The sequence below is a fragment of the Berghia stephanieae genome, chromosome 11 (genome assembly GCF_034508935.2).
Source record: "Berghia stephanieae isolate SIO BIC M18660-M18661 chromosome 11, UCSD_Bste_1.3, whole genome shotgun sequence".
NCBI classification, from domain to species: domain Eukaryota; kingdom Metazoa; phylum Mollusca; class Gastropoda; order Nudibranchia; family Aeolidiidae; genus Berghia; species Berghia stephanieae.
The window spans coordinates 43972462-43998434 of record NC_088370.1 but is presented as its reverse complement, the minus strand read 5'-3'; the positions used below and the strand labels follow the sequence as shown (position 1 = coordinate 43998434).

At 39.8% G+C, this 25973-nt stretch overlaps 1 long non-coding RNA gene across 1 annotated transcript; it reads left to right on the top strand.

The window, feature by feature from the left end:
* The first annotated feature begins 7844 nt into the window (after positions 1-7844).
* LOC144956534 (uncharacterized) lies at positions 7845-24922 on the top strand. The gene is made up of 4 exons (XR_013641966.1): positions 7845-8073; positions 14316-14471; positions 19462-19502; positions 24790-24922. It is a non-coding gene; the product is annotated as an uncharacterized LOC144956534 (long non-coding RNA).
* Positions 24923-25973: the final 1051 nt, after the last annotated feature.

Below are 25973 nucleotides of genomic sequence, written 5' to 3'. Positions count from 1 at the left end.
ACTATGCTTGCATATTCGAGGATGAGTCTTACTATAGTTTTGTGGGCAAGTGTCTGAGTTTTGACGGGACAGCCACTCAGGTTTTGTATTAAAAAAGGCGCTTGTTTTGTTTGCCTCTGCTGTTATATTTGCGATGTGTCATTTCCATTTGAAGTTGTGGTAATATTTAGTCCTAGATATCTAGAAGATTTGACTTCCTCGAAGTTTTGGCCATAAAGGTGGTAGTCGTAGTTTACATGTGTGTGTTTTTTGTTTTTGTTTTTGTTTTTGTTTTGTTTGATATCGTGAGAACCTTGCATTTGCTTTCATTGAAGGTCATAAGCCACGACTTCTCCCAAGCTTCCAGTTTTGCCAATCAAGTCCTTGTTTAATTCAATTGAGTGGATTTGCTTGTTGAGTGCCGTGTCATCTGCAAATAGACGAACTTCAGATGTTAAGCCATCAAAGAGGTCGTTAATGAAAACAAGAAAAAGCAAAGAACATAGAACTGATCCTTGGGGGACTCCTAAAATTACTCCTTGTTGGCTTCTGTCGCTCAGAAATGATTCTGTCTATTTCAGTGTCTGACCAATTATCCAAACTTTCTGGATCTTGTAGAGAAGCCGGGTATCTGGTACTTTATCAAAAGCTTTCTCGAAATCAAGGAGTATCAGGTTGGTTTGTCCACCTTTGTCAAGTTCCAGCGAGAAGTCATCGACCATAGAGACTAGTTTTGTTTCACATGATCTGCCTTTTCTGAAACTGCGCTGAGCATCATTCAGTAATTTATTTGGCTCAAGATGATCGGTCATAGAGGATCTTACGATGAACTCCTGTAGTCTACAGCAAGTCAAGGAGATTGGGCAAAAAACTTGTAGCAATTTTCACCTTTTTATGGATTGGTTGTAGATAAGCATGTTTCCACATTTGGGGCACGACCCCTGATATAAGAGACATTTCAAATAGTTGAGACAGTGCAGGGCCGATCTCATTTGCTACCATTTTAAATGCCGTGGTGAAATATTGTCTCGTCCTGCTGTTTTTAGATTATTTAGCAGATTTCCAACGCTCTCAACGGATACACCAATCTCTAGCATAATTGGGTGTTTTGTTGTTTCTTGTCCTAGTGCGGCTATGTGGTCTAGTGGTATGACACTCGCTTTTGGACTGGAAGGTCCTGGATTCGAGCCTTGCTCGGCGCATAGTTGAGCCCTTGGAAAAGTCTCTTTACTCACTTTCTCTCACAATACTCAGGTGTAACATGAGTACCTGGCCGTTAACAGCATTGTGTCTGTCCGAAAAAAATTGGAATATCGCCTAAAAGGCGTCATGTACCGTCCTACATGTTAAATGTTGCTGTTGGCCAGGGACCCCTTGTAAGCACGTTTGAGCACGTTTAGTGGATATTGCGCCATATAAATGCTCTAGTTTTTTTTTTTTTTTTTTGTTTTTTTTTTTTAATGTTCTATCGTTTTGTTCAGTTGTAAAAGCGGAGCTGTCTAGAATGTTAGCCTTTTCTCTGCTATGAGTACATATGACATTCTGGTCTCTACGAGCTCTCATCGCCATCTTTGTGCGGCTATATGGTCCAGTGGTATAACACTCGCTTTCGGATCGGAAGGTCATGAGTTCGAGCCTCGCTCGGTGCATAGTTCAGTCCTTGGAGAAGGCTCTTTACTCACATGAGTTCCTGGCCATTAACAGCGTTGTGTCTGTCCGGAAAAAATGTAATATCACATAACAGGCGTCATGTCCCGTCCTACATGTTAAGTGTTGCTGTTGGGCAGGGAAAGATAATCAACACACGGTATTAAAAGTGAAAATTACTCACAAACCTGGATGGCAAAAAACAGTATCAATGACCTGAGTGACGTCAATTTAGTTCTACCTATAGATAGTGTGCGCTTGGCTGAGAAGCTCACAACATTGCCATCCGGAAGTATAACGGACCAACACACAAAACTGTGTGTATCCTTAAATGTTTTTATAGTCTGGTTAATAGAATTTAGTGAGAACTACTCAGAAATTGCGGATGACAAAAACAAAAAAACAAAAAAAAAAAAAACAAAACCCAATAACAAAGACCTGAGTGACATCAACAGCATTTTTTCTATTAAACGTTTAAAGGTAAATATTGTTTTGTGAGTTTGTTCGTTTTATCCGGCTGGCGAATGTTATGAGATTTTTAACTAGACGCATAGCATCTATACAGTAGCAAATAATAACACACGGTCTACTAATGGTTTTGATACATGACAATTATATCTATTCATTTGGCAATCAATGATCAAGCTAATCTCTATGGATGACTGAATGGTTGAAATACCTCATCATAGATACACTCAGCTCATGGCATTCTGTAAAAAATATATCATCATCATCATCATGACCATCATCATCATCATCATCATCATCATCATCATCATCATCATCATCATCATCATGACCATCATCATCATCATCATCATCATCATCATCATCATGGTCATCGTCATCATCATCATCATCATCATCATCATCATCATCATCATCATCATCATCATTATCATCATCATCATCATCATCATCATCATCATCATCATCATCATCATCATCGTCATCATAATAAATAATAATGCTGAAAACTTATATAGCGCTATAACTCCGAGACACCAGACTCTAAGCGCTTAAATTACAAATTACTTTGGCTGAAACATAATCATTCACACACACAAGCACACACACATACACACACACAAACACACACAAACATCACACAACACAAACTAAGCCTATCTTGCTTCTCATACCATCTACTAAAATCGAAACAGATATATTTTAAGCGAACGTTTAAAAATAGACAAAGATTCTTTTTCACGAATGCTCTGCGGTAAGGCGTTCCAAATAGAGGGTCCGAAATGAGAAAAGGATCTCATTCCAGCATTTTTCCGAATTTGAGGGACAACTAGTTTTGTGGAATCTCTGGCCGAACGTAAGGGGCGGGGTTTTGAATATCTTTCAATTAGTTCCGAAAGGTAGGAAGGGGCAGTACCTTCAAGACAAAACACAAGCTAAAACACATACACTAAACATACACTAAAACACAAGCTTGGAAATTAATCCATTTCTCAACAGGCAGCCAATGCAGGTCATGAAGTAGAGGTCCGGTAGAATCGCAGCTAAGCTTCATGATAACTAGTCTGGCAGCGCTGTTTTGGACAATCTGAAGACGTCTCAGATTATATTGCGAAACGCCAAACAACAGAGCATTACAATAATCCAATTTCGATAGTACGAGGGAAACAACCAGGTGTTTGGTCACATCCTCAGATGTGAACCGTCTAATGGAAGCAATCTTTTTTAGTTGGAAAAAGAGAGATCTAACCAAATTATTAACCTGATGCTCCATCGATAGTCCAAGAGTCCAAGAATGTGCCAAGGTTTTTCACTTTGTCAACAATTTGAATGGAGGCATCCCCCAGCTTCAAATCTGTTTCACTTTTCCTGTGACATGTCAAGAAATAGAACAGACCATCAAACATGTAAAAAACGGTAAGGCTGCTGGCATTGATGGAATATACCCTGATATGATAACCCATCTGGGTCCAGAGGGAATTCGGTGGCTAGCAGAGACAATGACTGATATCATAGAAAAGGGCACCTACCAAAAATCTGGAAACACGCCAAAGTGATTGCAATACTAAAACCTGGCAAACCCGCAACAGAACCATCCAGCTACAGACCCATCTCCCTCCTCAGCTGCCTATATAAACTTTTAGAAAGAATTATTCTAACAAGAATCACCCCATACATCGACCCAATCATACCTGTCGAACAAGCAGGTTTCAGGCCAAAGAGAGGAACAACAGAACAAGTCCTTGCATTAACAACACAGAGTCTGGTTTCGAGAAGGGACTAAAAACTGGAGCAGTACTGATAGACCTTTCCGCTGCGTATGACACCGTCTGGACAACAGGACTAATGTATAAACTAGCAAAAGCCATCCCTTGAAGGAAAATATTAAAGACTCTCTCATATATGACCAGCACTAGACACGTCCGTGTACTTCTAGGGGCAAACAAAAGTAAAGCCTATAAAATAAGAAATGGTGTACCACAGGGCTCAGTCATTGCACCAACATTATTTAATGTTTACATCAGTGACATGCCAAAAACAAGATCACACCAACTTGGCTACGCAGATGATTGGGCTCTCACTTGCCAATCAAAAAACTGGAAAGAAATTGAAAATGAACTGAGCCATGACACCTCAACCCTCAAAAGTTACTTTGATAAATGGTACTTAAGAATGAACACCACCAAATCAGTGGCCACAATTTTCCACCTGAACAACCAAACGGCAAATAAACCCCTCCAAGTAAAAGTCGGTAACACAATACTACCAAGCGACGATAACCCCAAATATCTTGGACTCACTTTAGACAGACAACTAACGTACAGAAAACATCTCGAGAACTGTGCAAATAAAGTCGAAAAACGAAACTGCCTTCTCAGAAAAGTTGCTGCCACATCATGGGGAGCATCCCAAACAGTATTGAGGACAACAGCGCTTGGACTCTGCTATAGTGCGGCTGAGTATTGTGCCCCAGTATGGACAAGGAGCTCACATACAAACAAACTGGACACCAAATTAAGAGAACCATGCGAGTAATAGGCGGCTGTATAAAAACCACACCAACACAATGGCTCCCAGTTACCAGCGCAATAGCCCCCCCCCCCCCCCACACCTAAGAAGAGCACTGTCAAATCAAAAAGAGCTAAACAAGGCCCACTCAATATTGGCAATAAATACCCCCCTGGCAAAAATAGTAAAAGACGCCCCACAAACAAATCGATTTATGTCCCGAAGACCCTTCCACAAATCCGGAATAGAAAACCTTGACATCACCACTGCCTGGATCAATGAATGGCAATTAAACCTGCCAAATAATGGACAATTCATTACCAACCCCACTCTGCGCCTTCCTGATTTTAAAACAGCAAAAAGAAAACACTGGGTCACCACGAACCGACTTAGAACCAACCATGGTCGCAGTAAATAAAGCCTCTATCGATGGAGACTCATTGACTCACCAATCTGCCAATACTGCAAAGGGGCACGTCAAACCATCGATCATCTAGTCCTGCAATGCCCAGTAACAAAATTAGAAGGGGGGTATGAAACGATCTTTGAAGCCGGAGATGACCTGACATCATGGATCGACAAACATAATCTGGAGGTGTGGCCATACGCTACTACTACTACTACTTTTCCACTTCCTGTTCCCCACTTACAGCACCTCCGTCTTATCATCATTCAGTTTCAGTCTGTTCTCATTCATCCATTTCTTAACACTTTGGATACAATTTTTACTATCGGCTGATACTTCTTGTAAGTTTCTCTTATTGGAGACGCAGTACAATTGCGTATCATCAGCGTGTTGATGGTAAGACAAACCGAAACTTTTTATGATTTTAGACAGAGGGCCAACGTACAAAACAAAAAGAACGGGTCCAAGTACTGAACCCTTGGGAACCCACCCCACAATCAAGAAAGATTTCCTCAGATCTATATTCATCCACGGTAATAATCTGTTAACGATTAAACAAATATGATCTAAACCAACCAAGCGCTGCACCAGACACGCCATAAGTAATTTCAAGACGTTTGAGAACAAGATTGTGATCAATAGTATCAAAAGCAGACGATAGGTCAAGCAAATTCAGCAAAGAACATGAACCATTGTCTATAACAAAGAGGAGATCATTAACAACCCTAACAAGTGCGGATTCCGTCGAATGATGTTGCCTATAAGCAGACTGAATCTTTTCTTCAAGACAATTATTTTTAAGATGAGACAGTAATTGTTTCAAAACAAGCTTTTCTAAGATTTTAGAGAGAAAAGGAAGATTAGAGACAGGGCGATAGTTTTTTAAGTTCTCTTTATCTAGATCAGGTTTTTTCAAAAGGGGTTTGACATGAGCAACTTTGTAAATGTCTGGTACAGCACCTGACTGCAACGAATTCTTAACAATACATGTAAATGGTGTTGAAATTACATCAATGCACTTTTTTAGAATGGCAGTATTTAAGGGGTCTAAATCACAACTTTTAGTTGGAGACGACATAATGCAATCACATAAGTCAGCTTCAGTAATCATTGAAAAATGTGTTAACGAATCACCATGAAACGTGTCAAATGTTGTATGGATTGATTCAGATGAAAGTTCTTTCCTGATGATATCTGTATTTTCTTTAAAATATTGACCAAAGCGAGTTGGTAGATCTGCACGATCGATTAAGGATGGGAGAGCTGATTGCGTCTGTTGTCCCAGCAGTTCCTTGGTCAAGGCAAAGATTTGTCTCGAACTCCCGAAGTTTTTGAGGCTGTCTTCATAGAATTTCTTTTTGGCCCTGAAATTGACGGCTTTCGCATCATTTCTAGCCGCGATGTACCGCTTCTTATCGACAGCATCTCTGGACTTGAGCCATTTTCTTTCTGCCCGCCTCCTGGCTAATCCATTCAATTTCATTTCTGTATTATACCAGGGTGCTTGACGTCTCACTTTTACTGCTCTAGTTTTTAAGGGAGCATGCTTGTCCACTGTACCAACAATTGACTCGTGGAGACCATTCGCATCATGTTTATTTTTAACGTTATGGTCAAGGTCTTGTTTAAAAATGTTCATGTTTATATTCTTCATATTACGAGATGTTATCATCTTTTTTACTTCGTGCTTCATTGGAAATAAAACGCAAAAAAACAATTAAATGATGGTCAGAGATTAATTGATCAATATTTGAGACAGGTGAAGAGAGAGAATGTTCAATGTCTGTAATGACATGATCTATTGTGTGGCCATGGTTGTTTGTAGGACCGCTTACAAGTTGAATATAGTTGTTTGTGTCAATAATCTCCCGAAATACTTTCGATTCATTTTTGTTTCCGAAATAATCAATGTTAAAATCACCCATAAAAATATTATGATTTTTGTTTATAGACATAAATTCTCCGAACTCTGATAAAAAATCAATTGTTGACGTTTTTGTTTTGTTGGCATTTTGACGTCATTTTTTAGTCAGTGTCAGGCCATAACTTTACGAAGGCCACGGTTGGAACCATTTGGCTGTGTCGTGTGTGATAGTGTCTACAATATGTCATGTGTAACACGGCGTGTGTGCAGGTGGTCTGTCACATGTCATCAATCCACCCTTAACCGTGGTATGTTGGATTGATGGTCATGATGATGGTAATGATGATGATAATGGTGATGGTGATGATGATGATGATGATGATGATGATGGTGGTAATGGTAATGATGCTGATAATGGTGATGATGATGATGATGATGATGATGATGATGATGATGGTGATGATGATGATGGTGGTAATGGTAATGATGCTGATAATGGTGATGATGATGATGGTGGTAATGGTAATGATGCTGATAATGGTGATGATGATGATGGTGGTAATGGTAATGATGCTGATAATGGTGATGATGATGATGGTGGTAATGGTAATGATGCTGATAATGGTGATGATGATGATGGTGGTAATGGTAATGATGCTGATAATGGTGATGATGATGATGGTGGTAATGGTAATGATGCTGATAATGGTGATGATGATGATGATGATGATGGTGATGTATGATGATGATGTGAATGGTGATGATGATGATGGTGGTAATGGTAATGATGTGATATGGTGATGATGATGATGATGATGATGATGATGATGATGATGATGATGATGATGATGGTAATGATGATGGTGCTGATAATGATGATGGTGGTGGTGATGATGGTAATGATGATGGTGGGGATGGTGATGATGATGATGATGGTGATGATGATGATGATGATGATGATGATGATGATGATGATGATGATGATAATGTTGATAATGATGATGGTAATAATGGTGATGATGGGGGTGGTGATGATGATGATGAGTTATTCTGACACTGTTTCATTCTCAATTGTTTCTATAAATAGTTTTGTCTGAGCCCAAAACCTGCTTCCTAACGTGTTACTTTGTATTGCCACAGGTTGGCCTCGATGATTGTGTTTCTGGCCGTTGTGTATTGTGGAAGGAACACCGTGGATGCTGTAAGTGGATATGGATACGCAGAAAAAATTGACTGTGTTTTCCATACAGTGGATGTGGATATTAATAATAATGATAATAGTAATAATAATAATAATAATAATAATAATAATAATAATAATAATAATAATAATAATAATAATAATAATGATAATAATGATAATAATAATAATAATAATAATAATAATATAATATATATAATAATATAATAATAATAATAATAATAATAATAATAATATAATAATAATGATAATGATAATAATAATAAGGATAATATAATAATAATAATAATAATAATAATAATAATATAATAATAATAATATAATAATAATATAATAATAATAATAATAATAATAATAATAATAATAAGTTACATATATAGCGCTCAACTTCCACATAAGTGCTCAGCGGTGCTTTACAATACTTATTGTCATTCAAACATTCATTCTTTGACAATTCCGAGAATACACATATGAAGAAACAATCACATACACATGCCCACAAACTCACACACAGATATATTTACATTCATACACGAACATGCACACACATACTTACACCAATATTACTCACTGACATTAGTAAAGTATTCGAACGAAAGACAAAATAAAAGTTCTATAAAGTGGAAATTGTCAGTGTGAACTTAATGTCAAAACTGGAATAAAATAAACTTGAAATTAAAATCAGATTTAAGGCGTAGACCATCTATTCTGTTAGCGACACAATTCGTAAGCTCTGGAAAAAAGTTGTGTCTTAAGATGTTTTTTGAAAGACTGCCTACCCCTTATTATTTTTACATCTGGGGAGAGCGCATTCCACAAGATGGGGCCACTTACAGAAAAAGACTTATTACTAAGGGATAATTTGGTTCTTGGGACGATTAATAGAGAGTTTTCAGGCTACCTTAGTGGCCGTGTTGGATTGTAATGTTGACATAACTCCATGAGGTACACTGGAGCTGGATTAGCAAGTTTTAAAACTATTCCTTTCACTGACTGGCAAACAATGGAGATGATATAGAATTTCTCTTGTAGGGTCATTGGATTTTTAAATCAGTTTTGAGGCTCTTGTTTTGAATATTTTGCAAACTTATCATTTTGGCCGGCGCACCTAAAAGCAATGGATTACAGTAGATAAGCATATCAAATTGACTGTGTCTTCCATACAGTGGATATCGATAAGCAGACAAAATTGACTGTGTCTTCCATACAGTGGATATCGATAAGCAGACAGAATTGACTGTGTCTTCCATACAGTGGATATCGATAAGCAGACAAAATTGACTGTGTCTTACATACAGAAAACTCCATTGAGGCAATTATGTCGATGATAATAAGAAATAGTATAACCTACTCTAAAAATACACGTATTGAAAATCTTGGTCAGAGAACTTATCCTCCATGTCTCGGGCTACATTTTTTGCATTGCTGTTGGCTTGAGACTCCTTGTAAAGACCTTTGAGCACATTTAGTGGATATTGCGCTTTTAAAGCTATTTTTTTTCTTTTAACATCGATCGATTACAATGAGTGAAGTCTCAGGTTTGAGAGTTTTTTTTCCAAGATGAGGATTTGTTTAATCCAGCGATTATTGAAAGAGCACTTTTCTGACCAAATCTTTGGTTACGTTTGTTTTTATTTCCGAGTACGTGACGGTATGGATAAGGAGGCGGTGCCGAATGGCCGGAATGAGATCCCAATAGAACACGAGAGAACATTCCCCAATCATTTATTGGACATTTTGATAAGTGACCAAATCTTTGGTTACGTTTGTTTTTATTTCCGAGTACGTGACGGTATGGATAAGGAGGCGGTGCCGAATGGCCGGAATGAGATCCCAATAGAACACGAGAGAACATTCCCCAATCATTTATTGGACATTTTGATAAGTGACCAAATCTTTGGTTACGTTTGTTTTTATTTCCGAGTACGTGACGGTATGGATAAGGAGGCGGTGCCGAATGGCCGGAATGAGATCCCAATAGAACATGAGAGAACATTCCCCAATAATTTATTGGACATTTTGATAAGTGACCAAATCTTTGGTTACGTTTGTTTTTATTTCCGAGTACGTGACGGTATGGATAAGGAGGCGGTGCGAATGGCCGGAATGAGATCCCAATAGAACATGAGAGAACATTCCCCAATCATTTATTGGACATTTTGATAAGTGACCAAATCTTTGGTTACGTTTGTTTTTATTTCCGAGTACGTGACGGTATGGATAAGGAGGCGGTGCCGAATGGCCGGAATGAGATCCCAATAGAACACGAGAGAACATTCCCCAATCATTTATTGGACATTTTGATAAGTGACAAAATCTTTGGTTACGTTTGTTTTTATTTCCGAGTACGTGACGGTATGGATAAGGAGGCGGTGCCGAATGGCCGGAATGAGATCCCAATAGAACATGAGAGAACATTCCCCAATCATTTATTGGACATTTTGATAAGTGACCAAATCTTTGGTTACGTTTGTTTTTATTTCCGAGTACGTGACGGTATGGATAAGGAGGCGGTGCCGAATGGCCGGAATGAGATCCCAATAGAACATGAGAGAACATTCCCCAATCATTTATTGGACATTTTGATAAGTGACCAAATCTTTGGTTACGTTTGTTTTTATTTCCGAGTACGTGACGGTATGGATAAGGAGGCGGTGCCGAATGGCCGGAATGAGATCCCAATAGAACATGAGAGAACATTCCCCAATCATTTATTGGACATTTTGATAAGTGACCAAATCTTTGGTTACGTTTGTTTTTATTTCCGAGTACGTGACGGTATGGATAAGGAGGCGGTGCCGAATGGCCGGAATGAGATCCCAATAGAACATGAGAGAACATTCCCCAATCATTTATTGGACATTTTGATAAGTGATCAAATCTTTGGTTACGTTTGTTTTTATTTCCGAGTACGTGACGGTATGGATAAGGAGGCGGTGCCGAATGGCCGGAATGAGATCCCAATAGAACATGAGAGAACATTCCCCAATCATTTATTGGACATTTTGATAAGTGACCAAATCTTTGGTTACGTTTGTTTTTATTTCCGAGTACGTGACGGTATGGATAAGGAGGCGGTGCCGAATGGCCGGAATGAGATCCCAATAGAACATGAGAGAACATTCCCCAATCATTTATTGGACATTTTGATAAGTGACCAAATCTTTGGTTACGTTTGTTTTTATTTCCGAGTACGTGACGGTATGGATAAGGAGGCGGTGCCGAATGGCCGGAATGAGATCCCAATAGAACATGAGAGAACATTCCCCAATCATTTATTGGACATTTTGATAAGTGACCAAATCTTTGGTTACGTTTGTTTTTATTTCCGAGTACGTGACGGTATGGATAAGGAGGCGGTGCCGAATGGCCGGAATGAGATCCCAATAGAACATGAGAGAACATTCCCCAATCATTTATTGGACATTTTGATAAGTGACCAAATCTTTGGTTACGTTTGTTTTTATTTCCGAGTACGTGACGGTATGGATAAGGAGGCGGTGCCGAATGGCCGGAATGAGATCCCAATAGAACATGAGAGAACATTCCCCAATCATTTATTGGACATTTTGATAAGTGACCAAATCTTTGGTTACGTTTGTTTTTATTTCCGAGTACGTGACGGTATGGATAAGGAGGCGGTGCCGAATGGCCGGAATGAGATCCCAATAGAACATGAGAGAACATTCCCCAATCATTTATTGGACATTTTGATAAGTGACCAAATCTTTGGTTACGTTTGTTTTTATTTCCGAGTACGTGACGGTATGGATAAGGAGGCGGTGCCGGATGGCCGGAATGAGATCCCAATAGAACATGAGAGAACATTCCCCAATCATTTATTGGACATTTTGATAAGTGACCAAATCTTTGGTTACGTTTGTTTTTATTTCCGAGTACGTGACGGTATGGATAAGGAGGCGGTGCCGAATGGCCGGAATGAGATCCCAATAGAACATGAGAGAACATTCCCAATCATTTATTGGACATTTTGATAAGTGACCAAATCTTTGGTTACGTTTGTTTTTATTTCCGAGTACGTGACGGTATGGATAAGGAGGCGGTGCCGAATGGCCGGAATGAGATCCCAATAGAACATGAGAGAACATTCCCCAATCATTTATTGGACATTTTGATAAGTGACCAAATCTTTGGTTACGTTTGTTTTTATTTCCGAGTACGTGACGGTATGGATAAGGAGGCGGTGCCGAATGGCCGGAATGAGATCCCAATAGAACATGAGAGAACATTCCCCAATCATTTATTGGACATTTTGATAAGTGACCAAATCTTTGGTTACGTTTGTTTTTATTTCCGAGTACGTGACGGTATGGATAAGGAGGCGGTGCCGAATGGCCGGAATGAGATCCCAATAGAACATGAGAGAACATTCCCCAATCATTTATTGGACATTTTGATAATGTGCTGAATCAAATCTAGATAGCTGGGTGGGATTCCTGGCCTCCCATAGTGGGCAGGGAGGTACTTGCTGTGTCTTCTTTCCCCTTATATCTGTTTTCCAATTGTTTTCTTTGTCTTGGAATGAGATACTAAGTTTTGTCCTAACCTTGGTAGGAGTCCTTGGCTGGGAGGGAAACAGTTAGATTTATAGTTAGTTTTGGGAGATTATTTTTTCCCATGTAAATCATCTCTCAGTTATGTACTTTTAGTGTTCATTCTTTTAAAACATATGATTTGTTGACATTGAAATGTATTCCTCTTAGTGGGATCTTATGCTGGTGTCTGAGTGAGGCTTTTAGGTGATCTCAAACTGATTACGCTGATAGTGTGATCTTGGAATCCACATCTGTTCCCTATTCGTACCATTCCCCCTGTTTTTCTTTTTCCTCAAGTCCTTTTAATTGTACATCTGGAATGTTTTACTATCCAATATCCAACCTTTTTACAGACGCTGATATGATCTAAATGTGTTGCAAGTGCCGTCAAACCTTAAAAAAAAAAAAAAAAAAAAAAAAACAATCTTGATAGAAAATGGAGACCAATTTATTGTACACTTCGATATACCTTCTTATTTTGGAGGGTGGGGGGGGGGGGGGGTTCTAAATCCCTGGGACTATTTATGTAACCAACCATTTGGAGTACTAATAATGAATAGGTTGCCTAATGTGGAATATGTGCGGCGATGTGGTCTAGCGGTATGACACTCGCTTTCGGATCGGAAGGTCCTGGGTTCGAGCCTCTCGCTCGTCGCATAGTTGAGTCCTTGGAAAAGGCTCTTTACTCACTTTCTCTCACCGTACTCGGGTGTAAAATGAGTACCTGGCCTTTAACAGCGCTGTCTTTGTCCGAAAAATTACAATATCGCCTATTAGGCGTTATGTTCCGTCCTACATGTTAAATGTTGCTGTTGACCAGGGACCCCTTGTGAAGCGCTTTGAGCACATTTAGTGGATATTGCGCTTTATAAAAGCTCAATTTGTTTAAAATAACTATTTCAGGACCAGGATATAAAGGCAGATTACGAGTGCTTTCGGACATACAAGAGCCAGAATGGATAATCATTTTGATGACGTGCATATATTTAGACTAGAATAAATGGTACCAGCACTCTGGCTACGGAAGACGGGAGAGTGGTTTTGTTTTGCACTTCCAATGAAATGAAATAGGAATCAGGTTTTTTACATCACACATTTCTTTCCCATTGACATGAGAGGGAATATGACTTTTAGGTTTTTTGGCAATTAAAAAAAAAGTTATTTTTCCTCATCATAATTGACCTCAATTGAAATGGTGCTGCCGTAACAGTCAATACCAGCAGGTGGTTGATTCACACAGAATTCCCCTAGGACATGGGGCAAATATGAATGCAGCATCTGATTCGAATATGTGATGTCTGTAAATGACGTGCACCTATTTGTCGGTCTGACACCTCAACTCAATTATGGGCTGATTTAAATTTGTTGTAAGGACAAAAGTTTACTTTAGTTTGAGTATATTACCCTGATAAATGACCTCAGAATAATTTCGCCTGTCAGACCTGCGAATAAGTACACGTCAGTTTAATAGTATTTCACTTACAATAACAGTGGGACAATATCAATTTGAGTTATCTGACCTGTCAAATAGATAAACGTCGCTTTAAATTATATGAACAAATAAGGTCACGTCTTCTTTTGCTGGAATCCATACAGGACGACTCGGTGGTCACGAGGGAGAAACGTCACAGTTGAAACACTTGTTACATAATAAGGTGACGTCTTCTTTTTCTGGAATCCATACAGGACGACTCGGTGGTCACGAGGGAGAAACGTCACAGTTGAAACACTTGTTACATAAGGTGACGTCTTCTTTTTCTGGAATCCTTACAGGACGACTCCGTGGTCACGAGGGAGAAGCGTCACAGTTGAAACACTTGTTACAAGAATTGTTTAAAGAGAGTAAGTATTGCGTTTGTACAAGGTCGCCGTACATAAATCCACACATCCATCCATCCATCTACACATCCATTCATCCATCCATCTATCCATCCATCTACAAATCCATTCATCCATCCATCTATCTATCCATCTACAAATCCTTCATCCATCCATCTATCTATCCATCTACAAATCCATTCATCCATCCATCCATCTACACATCCATTCATCCATCCATCCATCTACACATCCATTCATCCATCCATCTATCTATCCATCTACAAATCCATTCATCCATCCATCTATCTATCCATTCATCATCCATCTATCTATCCATCTACAAATCCATTCATCCATCCATCTATCTATCCATCTACAAATCCATTCATCCATCCATCTATATCCATCTACAAATCCATTCATCCATCCATCTATCTATCCATCTACAACCATCCATCATCCTATCCATCTACAAATCCATCCATCATCATCAATCATCTACAAATCATTCATCCATCCATCTATCTATCCATCTACAAATCCATCTCATCCATCTATCTATCCATCTACAAATCCATTCATCCATCCATCTATCTATCCATCTACAAATCCATCCATCCATCCATCTACAAATCCATCCATCCATCCATCTACATATCCATTCATCCATCCATCTATCTATCCATCTACAAATCCATTCATCCATCCATCCATCCATCCATCTACACATCCATCCATCTACACATCCATCCATCCATCCATCCATCCATCTACACCTCCATCCATCCATCTACACATCCATTCATCCATCCATCCATCTATACATCCATTCATCCATTCATCTACACATCCATCCATCCATCCATCTACACATTCATCCATCCATCTACACATCCATCCATCTACACATCCATCATCCATCTACACATCCATCCATCCATCTACACATCCATCATCCATCTACACATCCATCCATCCATCTCCACATCCATCCATCCATCTACAGATCCATCCATCCATCTACACATCCATCCATCCATCTACACATCCATTCATCCATCTACACGTCCATTCATCCATCCATCCATCTACACATTCATCCATCCATCTACACATCCATCCATCCATCTACACATCCATCCATCCATCTACACATCCATCCATCCATCTCAACATCCATCCATCCTCTACACATCCATCCATCCATCTCCACATCCATCCATCCATCTACAGATCCATCCATCCATCTCACAATCACCATCCATCTACACATCCATCCATCCATCTACACATCCATCCATCCATCTACACATCCATTCATCCATCCATCCATCTCAACATCCATCATCCATCTACAATCCATCCATCCACTATATACATCCATCCACACATCATATACATCCATCAATCCATCCATCAAACATCCATCATCTCTACATCCATCCATCTACACATCCATCATCCATCCATCTACTCATCCATCATCCCATTATCCATCCATCATCTATACATCCATCCATCTACACATCCATCCATCCATCCATCCATCTACACATCCATCTATTCATCCATCTACACATCCATCTATTCATCCATACATCCATTTATCCATCCATCTATACATCCGTCCATCTATACATCCATCCATCTACACATCCATCCATCCATCCATCTACACATCCATCTATCCATCTATACACCCATCCATCCATCCATCAATACATCCATCCATCTACACATCCATCTACCCATCCATCCATCCATCTATACATCCATCCATATATACATCCATCCATCTATACATCGATCGATCCATCTATACATCCACCTAACCATCTATACATTCATCCATCCATCCATCTACACATCCATCTATCCTTCCATCTACACATCCATCCATCCATCTATCCATCCATCTCTACATCTATCCATCTACACATCCATTCATCCATCCATCTATCTATCCATCTACAAATCCTTTCATCCATCCATCTATCTATCCATCTACAAATCCATCCATCCATCCATCCATCCATCCATCTACAAATCCATTCATCCATCCATCTATTTATCCATCTACAAATCCATCCATCCATCCATCTACACATCCATCCATCCATCTATCTATCCATCTACAAATCCATTCATCCATCCATCTATCTATCCATCTACAAATCCATACATCCATCCATCTATCTATCCATCTACAAATCCATCCATCCATCCATCTACAAATCCATTCATCCATCCATCTATCTATCCATCTACAAATCCATCCATCCATCCATCCATCTACAAATCCATTCATCCATCCATCTATCTATCCATCTACACATCCATTCATCCATCCATCTATCTATCCATCTACAAATCCATTCATCCATCCATCTATCTATCCATCTACAAATCCATCCATCCATCCATCTACAAATCCATTCATCCATCCATCTATCTATCCATCTACAAATCCATCCATCTACATATCCATTCCATCCCATTCTATCATCCATCTACAAATCCATTCATCCATCCATCCATCCATCCATCTACACATCCATCCATCTACACATCCATCCATCCATCCATCCATCTACACCTCCATCCATCCATCTACACATCCATTCATCCATCCATCCATCTATACATCCATTCATCCATCCATCTACACATCCATCCATCCATCTACACATTCATCCATCCATCTACACATCCATCCATCCATCTACACATCCATCCATCCATCTACACATCCATCCATCCATCTACACATCCATCCATCCATCTCAACATCCATCCATCCATCTACACATCCATCCATCCATCTCCACATCCATCCATCCATCTACAGATCCATCCATCCATCTACACATCCATCCATCCATCTACACATCCATTCATCCATCTACACATCCATTCATCCATCCATCCATCTCAACATCCATCCATCCATCTACACATCCATCCATCCATATATACATCCATCCATCCATATATACATCCATCAATCCATCCATCTAAACATCCATTCATCTCTACATCCATCCATCTACACATCCATCCATCCATCCATCTACTCATCCATCTATCCATTATCCATCCATCCATCTATACATCCATCCATCTACACATCCATCCATCCATCCATCCATCTACACATCCATCTATTCATCCATCTACACATCCATCTATTCATCCATACATCCATTTATCCATCCATCTATATATCCATCCATCTACACATCCATCCATCCATCCATCTACACATTCATCTATCCATCTATACACCCATCCATCCATCCATCTATACATCCATCCATCTACACATCCATCTACCCATCCATCCATCCATCCATCTATACATCCATCCATATATACATCCATCCATCTATACATCCATCGATCCATCTATACATCCACCTATCCATCTGTACATTCATCCATCCATCCATCTACACATCCATCTATCCTTCCATCTACACATCCATCCATCCATCTCTACATCTATCCATCTACACATCCATCTATACATCCATTCATCTACACATCCATCCATCCTTTCAACCACCCAACCATCTATCCATCCATCCAACCATCCATTCATCCATCCATACAAACATAAGCTATCCACCACTCCAGTGTGTGCGCTATCCACTATTCCCAGTGTCTCCTTTTCTCACTCATTGAAGTGCAAATTGGGGTGATGTTTTGTGATAATACGGGAAAAGTACTTATCATAATGAAATTTGAAACATAAATAGAAGAAATGTGCATATATAACCTTATTCACGGCAAAATCTCTCCTCCTGGTAGTTTGAGAAATATTGTATTCCAAAGAGTAAACATCTATTTTTAACGATCTTCTGGTAATTGCACGTGTTTGCCGCTTGACATAATCTAAAATGACCTCTTTACTAATTGTGTGCCAACTTTCAGTCATATTCATTGATAAACAGCGTCGTAATTAATTGTTCAAAGTAGCATACACGAAATCGCGGTGTCCCAAATTTTGCCTTGAATTCAAGCCATTCCGGGACCCAAATCGAGGCTCAAGGATATCCGTAAGATCGTCATTGCTACCTAATGGCTTTAAAAGACCCATTGGATTTCAGTGATATTTTTCTGTACGTTGATCTTCGATTCCGATATATCGTTCACATCAACGTCTCAATAGATGATACTGACAAGATATGAAGTGAGTAGAAAAGTGCCAGAAGACAATAGAGAATAAAAAATTTTTTCGCGGCGGTGGTGGGGTTCGAACCTGCGACCTTATTGGTACGACAACTCCGCCTGGCAGGTGAGAGCGTGGCTCTACCGTGTGAGCTATCCACGAACACAAAATATTCGTTTCAAACCCAAAGTCATTTCTAGATCCCTCTCTCACCCACTTCTTGAGATCGCCGATTCGTTCACCACCATCGCGAAGTAATTTTGACCAGCAGTTAAGCTTAATAGCCAATATTCTCATCACAAACATATAACATAGAAACGATTGAGACATTGAGTATGCTCCGGTGTATGGGGTGAATTTCTAACTCAGAAAAGTGAGTGGAGCAGGCACTTATGTTGGTAACAACAAGATATGAAGTGAGTAGAAAAGTGCCAGAAGACAATAGAGAATAAAAATTTTTTTTGCAATAGATGATACTGGTAGTCCATAATAGTCATATAAAGTTACGGCCCTCTAGTGGTGGAGCTCGTCTTGTCACAAAAGTCAAGCAATGTTAAGCAGGATGGGTGACTGATCGTGGATAATGATGGACATATGGCTCCATATAGCCTGCATGGTAACTAATAAAACATTATTATACGCACGGAATATATGGTTGCAAATAAGCGCACGTCGAGTATGGTGATTCCCTGAAAATGCGCTATATAAATGGTTATATTTTTATTTAAATTTGATAAAATAACAACTAGCAATTGAAGAATTATTGGAGAAGCGTTTTCTGAAATTCATAATTGAACGCAATGAAAAGTAAACAAATCCATTTTATTGTTCTAATTTCAGAAATGTAGCAACAACTGTTTAAGGCTGGACACCTATTGCCTGTAAGAAATTGCCATTTTTTAAAAAAATATTTCCATGCTGGATTAACAATATATCGTTTTTGACCTTTCTTGTATTTTCGGACCGTCGTTGAGCCCGACCTTGAAAGGGTTTTATCCGAGGTTACGAAATATTCAAAATCAGGGGCGTGGCTATATTGGTGCCTGGTACCGCTCCATCTTTTAAAAATGGATTACAGCATATTTTAAAAATAAAACTGAAAAATAGTATATACCACCTCTTACTCATTTGTGTAAATCTTTTCTTCAAATTTTTTTTCTTTCTTTTGCATTTACAAATATAGCATGTTTTAAGTAATTGACTTCTAATTCTGGCACCACCTTATACTGTGAGCATGCCACGCCACTGGTCAAAAGCTTTTATAATAACACCCCAGTCATACAATTTACGATAAAATTATCTTTAACATCTGTAATTATGAAAATGTCAGAGGAGTAAATAGAATTTTCAAGTTAGTTGAGATTAGAAGTAGATTTTAGTTTGACTTAAAGAGTCACCAAAAAAAGAAAAGCATAACAGTCTTGTGTATTACTTCCCTTTGTATTATTCAAGTGACGTAACAAATTATGGTAACCCAACTCAATACAAGTTCATTCTTTTTCTTCAAGTACCAAGTCTAAGCCAGACATTGGTGATCATGGTACACCATTCATCTCTCTGATCAGATAACATCAAAAAACTAATATTACTCTTCTCTTTCTTTTCACCCAGCTGTTCAAACTATTCAAATATGTTTTTCTTGGTCTACCTTTACTCTTTTTACCTTCTATCTTTCCTGTGAGAGCAAGATGTTCAATACATTTATGTCGATTTAGGTGCCCTAAAAATTGCATTTGTCTTGTTATTATTGTACAAATTAGTAACCTTTTAGTTCCAGCTTGCTCCAATACTTCTTTATTAGTTTTCTTATATGTCCATGTTCATTATGCTTCTTAAAATCTTTAATGACTTGTTTTGTAATGCTGATGCTAACAATATCAATGTATTATGCTTTTTAGATCTTTCAGCTGCCTTTGACACCATTGACCATGACATTTTGTTAAGAAGACTAGAAAATACGTTCGGCATAAAAGGAATTGCCCTTAAATGGTTTACATCATATTTACAGGATCGATGGCAAACAGTCATGGTGAATGGTGTTCAGTCAGAACAAGTTTCACTAAATTTTGGAGTGCCACAAGGCTCTGTTCTTGGCCCTGTTTTTACTGTATATATGCAGCCCCTTTCTAGTGTGATATCCAGATTCAATCTGAGTTATCATTTTTATGCAGATGATACGCAAATATATGATTCAGCACCCCTTAGTAATTTATAGTTCTTAATACAACGAATCACGAGCTGGTTTAATGAGATTAAATCTTGGACGTACCACAAAAAGTTATAATTAAATGATAGTAAAACTTGAGATTTTAATGTGTGGAAGGCCGAGTGTCCTTAAACAGGAAAATAAATCACCTATTACTCTCGGAAATAGCACAATAGAATTTTCAAATAAAGCAAAAAAGATTGGCGTCATCATTGATAAAGATCTTTCCATGACAAGCCACGTGAATAACACCATACCATCTATGTACATAGAAATGAAAAAAATTAGCAAAATTCGTAATTTGATACCGAAGCATTAGCAGAACTTTTAATTAATTCCGTGGTTTTATCTAAATTGGACTATTGTAACTCCCTTTGGGCGAATTTAGCTAAAGACAAAATTAGCAAACTTCAGGTTGCTGAAAATAACGCAGCCAGGCTCATTGTACGCAATAACAAAAAAAAAGTCAGCAACTCTTCTTCTCCGTGAGTTACATTGGCTTCCTGTGGAAAAAAGAGTTGCCTATAAGATTTGTACTGTTGTCTACAAATCCCTGAGCACGAACAGTCCCTCCTATATTAAAGACTTTCTAAACATATATGTCCCCAATAGAAACTTGAGGTCAAGCAATGACCAATCAATCCTTGTCAAACCTAAGCCATTGCGTAAAATAGGTGAACAGTCTTTTCAATTTTTGGCCCCCCATTTTTGGAACTCTCTCCCATCTCACGTGAGATGCTCGGATTCGTTGACAACGTTCAAATCTCGCATAAAGTTTTATCTTTTTACGTCATAATGTTGCAATATTATTTTCATATTTTGTTGTTGTTAAATTGAATTCGTAGCACGTTGCCTTCCCACTTGTCTCACTGTAATATGATTTGTTTTATATCACTGTAAAGCGCTTAGAGCCTGTGACAACGGGATAAAGCGCTATATAAGTGCCATTTATTATTATTATTATTATTATTATTTATTATTATTATTATTAATTATTATTATTTATTATTATTATTATTATTTATTAATTATTATTATTATTTATATATTATCGTTCATTATAATTATTTACTAAGAAGACAGTAGAGGGGTATTATAGTAAAGAATTCTTTCATGTGTTTGGATTAAAAATAAGTTATTTTTATCTCGGCAAATGACTCACGAGTTTGCGAGTCACACCTTCTACTCGTGTGATTCGTCAATCATTAGAAGTGTGTATGGAACAGGTCCTTCGAAGCACTGTTGAAGAAAGTGTGTATGGAACAAGTCTTTCGAAGCACTGATGAAGAAAGTGTGTATGGAACACGTTCTTTAAAGTACTGATGAAGAAAGTGTGTATGGAACAAGTCCTTCGAAGCACTGATGAAGAAAGTGTGTATGGAACACGTTCTTTAAAGCACTGATGAATAAAGTGTATATGGAACTTAATAAGTCCTTCGAAGCACTGATGAAGAATAGATTTACATAAAGATGGCTTAACTATTTCAGTAGCTACCTCCCTTTTCCTGGAACTTGTGTGTAAAATGGCATTTTCATGAAGAAACAGTCTTCGTTCCATCTCCAAATCCGGTTTAACTCGATGAATTCCTGCTGTCTGTACCATTCAGAGTTGATAGTGTCTCCCTGTGGTAGAAAATCAACGAGGATTACATCTCTTTTGTCCCGAAACACTGTTGGCATAAAAATCAGTTGAGTCAAATATGACGTCACGTGAAAAAGAAATGATCCCAGTAGGAGAATTGTCCCATGACTTCATGACTCATCCTTGTATTTTTCTATTGCCATGCTGAATTAGCAATACCTGTCTAATCTCGAAATACATTAATGTCTGGACTAGGAGTTTATTCTGTTTTCTAAAGAGTGAAACGGAGAATAGACAATTTTGGCCACCATTTGCAAAGAACACTAGTCAATCGCAGAGTACTTTATGCCAGATATATCAGACCCATCTACCCAATTTGTGACGTTGGGCTTTACCCAGAATCTATCTCTATCCCTATAGGTGTAAAGCGATTCCTTTGCTCTCTGACCTTTTGGGTTACCCTACATGTATATAAAATGTTCATTTAAGTTTTTCAACGGGTTTAATTGAACTATCATTAAAATTCTTTCCTACCCTCTGATTTAGACGTCAGTCTGTGACATTTTGTCTGGCCTTAGCGTACCCAGCATTCCAATTACGTTAGGGTGAAGGGGACGTTTTAAGGAACACGTGATAGAGGTCACTGCCTCCTAGAATTAGACGTGGAGAGACACGTGATAGATGTCACCGCCTCCCAGAATTAGATGGGGAGAGACACGTGATAGAGGTCACCGCCTCCTACAATTAGACGTGGAGAGACACGTCATAGAGGTCAACGCCTCCCAGAATTAGACGTGGAGAGACACGTGATAGAGGTCACCGCCTCCTAGAATTAGACGTGGAGAGACACGTGATAGATGTCACCGCCTCCTAGAATTAGACGTGGAGAGACACGTGACAGAGGTCACCGCCTCCCAGAATTAGATGTGGAGAGACAAGTGATAGAGGTCAACGCCTCCCAGAATTAGACGTGGAGAGACACGTGATAGAAGTCACCGCCTCCTAGAATTAGATGTGAAGAGACACGTGATAGAGGTCACCGCCTCCTACAATAAGACGTGGAGAGACACGTGATAGAGGTCACCGCCTCCCAGAATTAAACGTGGAGAGACACGCGATAGAGGTCACCGCCTCCTAAAATTAGATGTGGAGAGACACGTGATAGAGGTCACCGCCTCCCAGAATTAGATGTGGAGAGACACGTGATAGAGGTCACCGCCTCCCAGAATTAGATGTGGAGAGACACGTGATAGAGGTCAGCGCCTCCTAGAATTAGACGTGGAGAGACACGTGATAGAGGTCACCGCCTCCTAGAATTAGACGTGGAGAGACACGTGATAGATGTCACCGCCTCCTAGAATTAGACGTGGAGAGACACATGACAGAGGTCAACGCCTCCCAGAATTAGACGTGGAGAGACACGTGATAGAGGTCACCGCCTCCTAGAATTAGATGTGGAGAGACACGTGATAGAGGTCACCGCCTCCTACAATTAGACGTGGAGAGACACGTGATAGAGGTCACCGCCTCCCAGAATTAGACGTGGAGAGACACGCGATAGAGGTCACCGCCTCCTAAAATTAGATGTGGAGAGACACGTGATAGAGGCCACCGCCTCCTAGAATTAGACGTGGAGAGACACGTGATAGAGGTCACCGCCTCCCAGAATTAGATGGGGAGAGACACGTGATAGAGGTCACCGCCTCCCAGAATTAGATGTGGAGAGACACGTGATAGAGGTCAACGCCTCCTAGAATTAGACGTGGAGACACAAGTGATAGAGGTCACCGCCTCCCAGAATTAGATGTGGAGAGACACGTGATAGAGGTCAACGCCTCCCAGAATTAGACGTGGAGAGATACGTGATAGAGGTCACCGCCTCCTACAATTAGACGTGGAGAGACACGTGATAGAGGTCACTTCCTCCCAGAATTAGACGTGGAGAGACACGTGATAGAGGTCACCGCCTCCTACAATTAGATGTGGAGAGACACGTGATAGAGGTCACCGCCTCCTAGAATTAGACGTGGAGACACGAAGCACCGCCTCCAGAATAGATTGGAGACCTAAGGTCACCGCCTCCCAGAATTAGATGTGGAGAGACACGTGATAGAGGTCAGCGCCTCCTAGAATTAGACGTGGAGAGACACGTGATAGAGGTCACCGCCTCCTAGAACTAGACGTGGAGAGACACGTGATAGAGGTCACCGCCTCCCAGAATTAGATCATCATCAACATCATCATCATCATTATCATCATCATCATCATCATCATCATCATCATCATCATCATCATCCTCGTAGCTATAATTAGTAATAAAGTTTAATTTCAACACTATGATTTTTAAAATTTACCAAATAATCTTTCCTTCTCTGTTTAGTTCTTCTCGCAGATCAGTGAAAGCTAATAGAATCTACACAAGACGTCAAGGAAGATGAGGTCGATTTGGTCCGAACAGGAAATCGAAATTTACACAATAACGATTATCGATTTATTCTAAATAAATAACGAAGTTGAAAAAGAATATCGATTTGTAGTACTTTTCTATGTCATCGATCTACCATCTGGACATCTCTACTGTCGATATGTTCTCTCTCCCTCTCTTACACTCTCACACTCTCTCACACTCTCCCACTCTCCCTCTCTCACACTCTCCCTCTCTCCCTCTCTCCCACTCTCCCTTTCTGACGCTCTCCTTCTCTCTTTCCCACTCTCCCTCTCTCCCTCTCTCACACTCTCCCTCTCTCACACTCTCCATCTCTCCCACTCTCCCTCTCTCCCTCTCTCCCACTGCCCTCTCTCCCATCCTCTCCACTCTCTTCTCACACTCTCCCCTCCTCATTTCCTCCCTCTCCTCTCCTCTCTCACACCTCTCCACACTCTCCCTTCTCACACTTCACTCCCCTCTCCCTCTCTACTCTCCCATCACTCTCCCTTTTCTGACACTCCTCCTTCACTCTCTATCCTTCCTCCTCACACTCTCCCCTCTCCTCACAACCCTCTCCCTCTCTCACACTTCTCCCCCTTTTCCACTCCTCACTCCCTCTCTCCTCCACTCTTTTCCCTCTATCACAATCTCCCTCTCTCACACTCTCCCTCTATCACAATCTCCCTCTCTCACACTCTCCCTCTCTCACACTCTCCCTCTCTCACACTCTCCCTCTCTCACACTCTCCCTCTATCACAATCTCCCTCTCTCCCTCTCTCACACTCTCCCTCACTCACACTCTCTCTCTCACTCTCCCTCTCTCACACTCACACTCTCTCCTTCTCTCCCTCTTTCCCTCTCTCACACTCTCCCTCTCTCACTCTCTCCCTCTCTCACACTCTCCCTCTCTCACACTCTCCCTCTCTCACACTCTCCCTCTCTCACACTCTCCCTCTCTCACACTCTCCCTCTCTCCCTCTCTCACACTCTCACACTCTCCCTCTCTCCTTCTCTCCCTCTTTCCCTCTCTCACACTCTCCCTCTCTCCCACTCTCCCACTCTCACTCTCTCCCTCTCTCACACTCTCCCTCTCTCACACTCTCCCTCTCTCACACTCTCCCTCTCTCACACTCTCC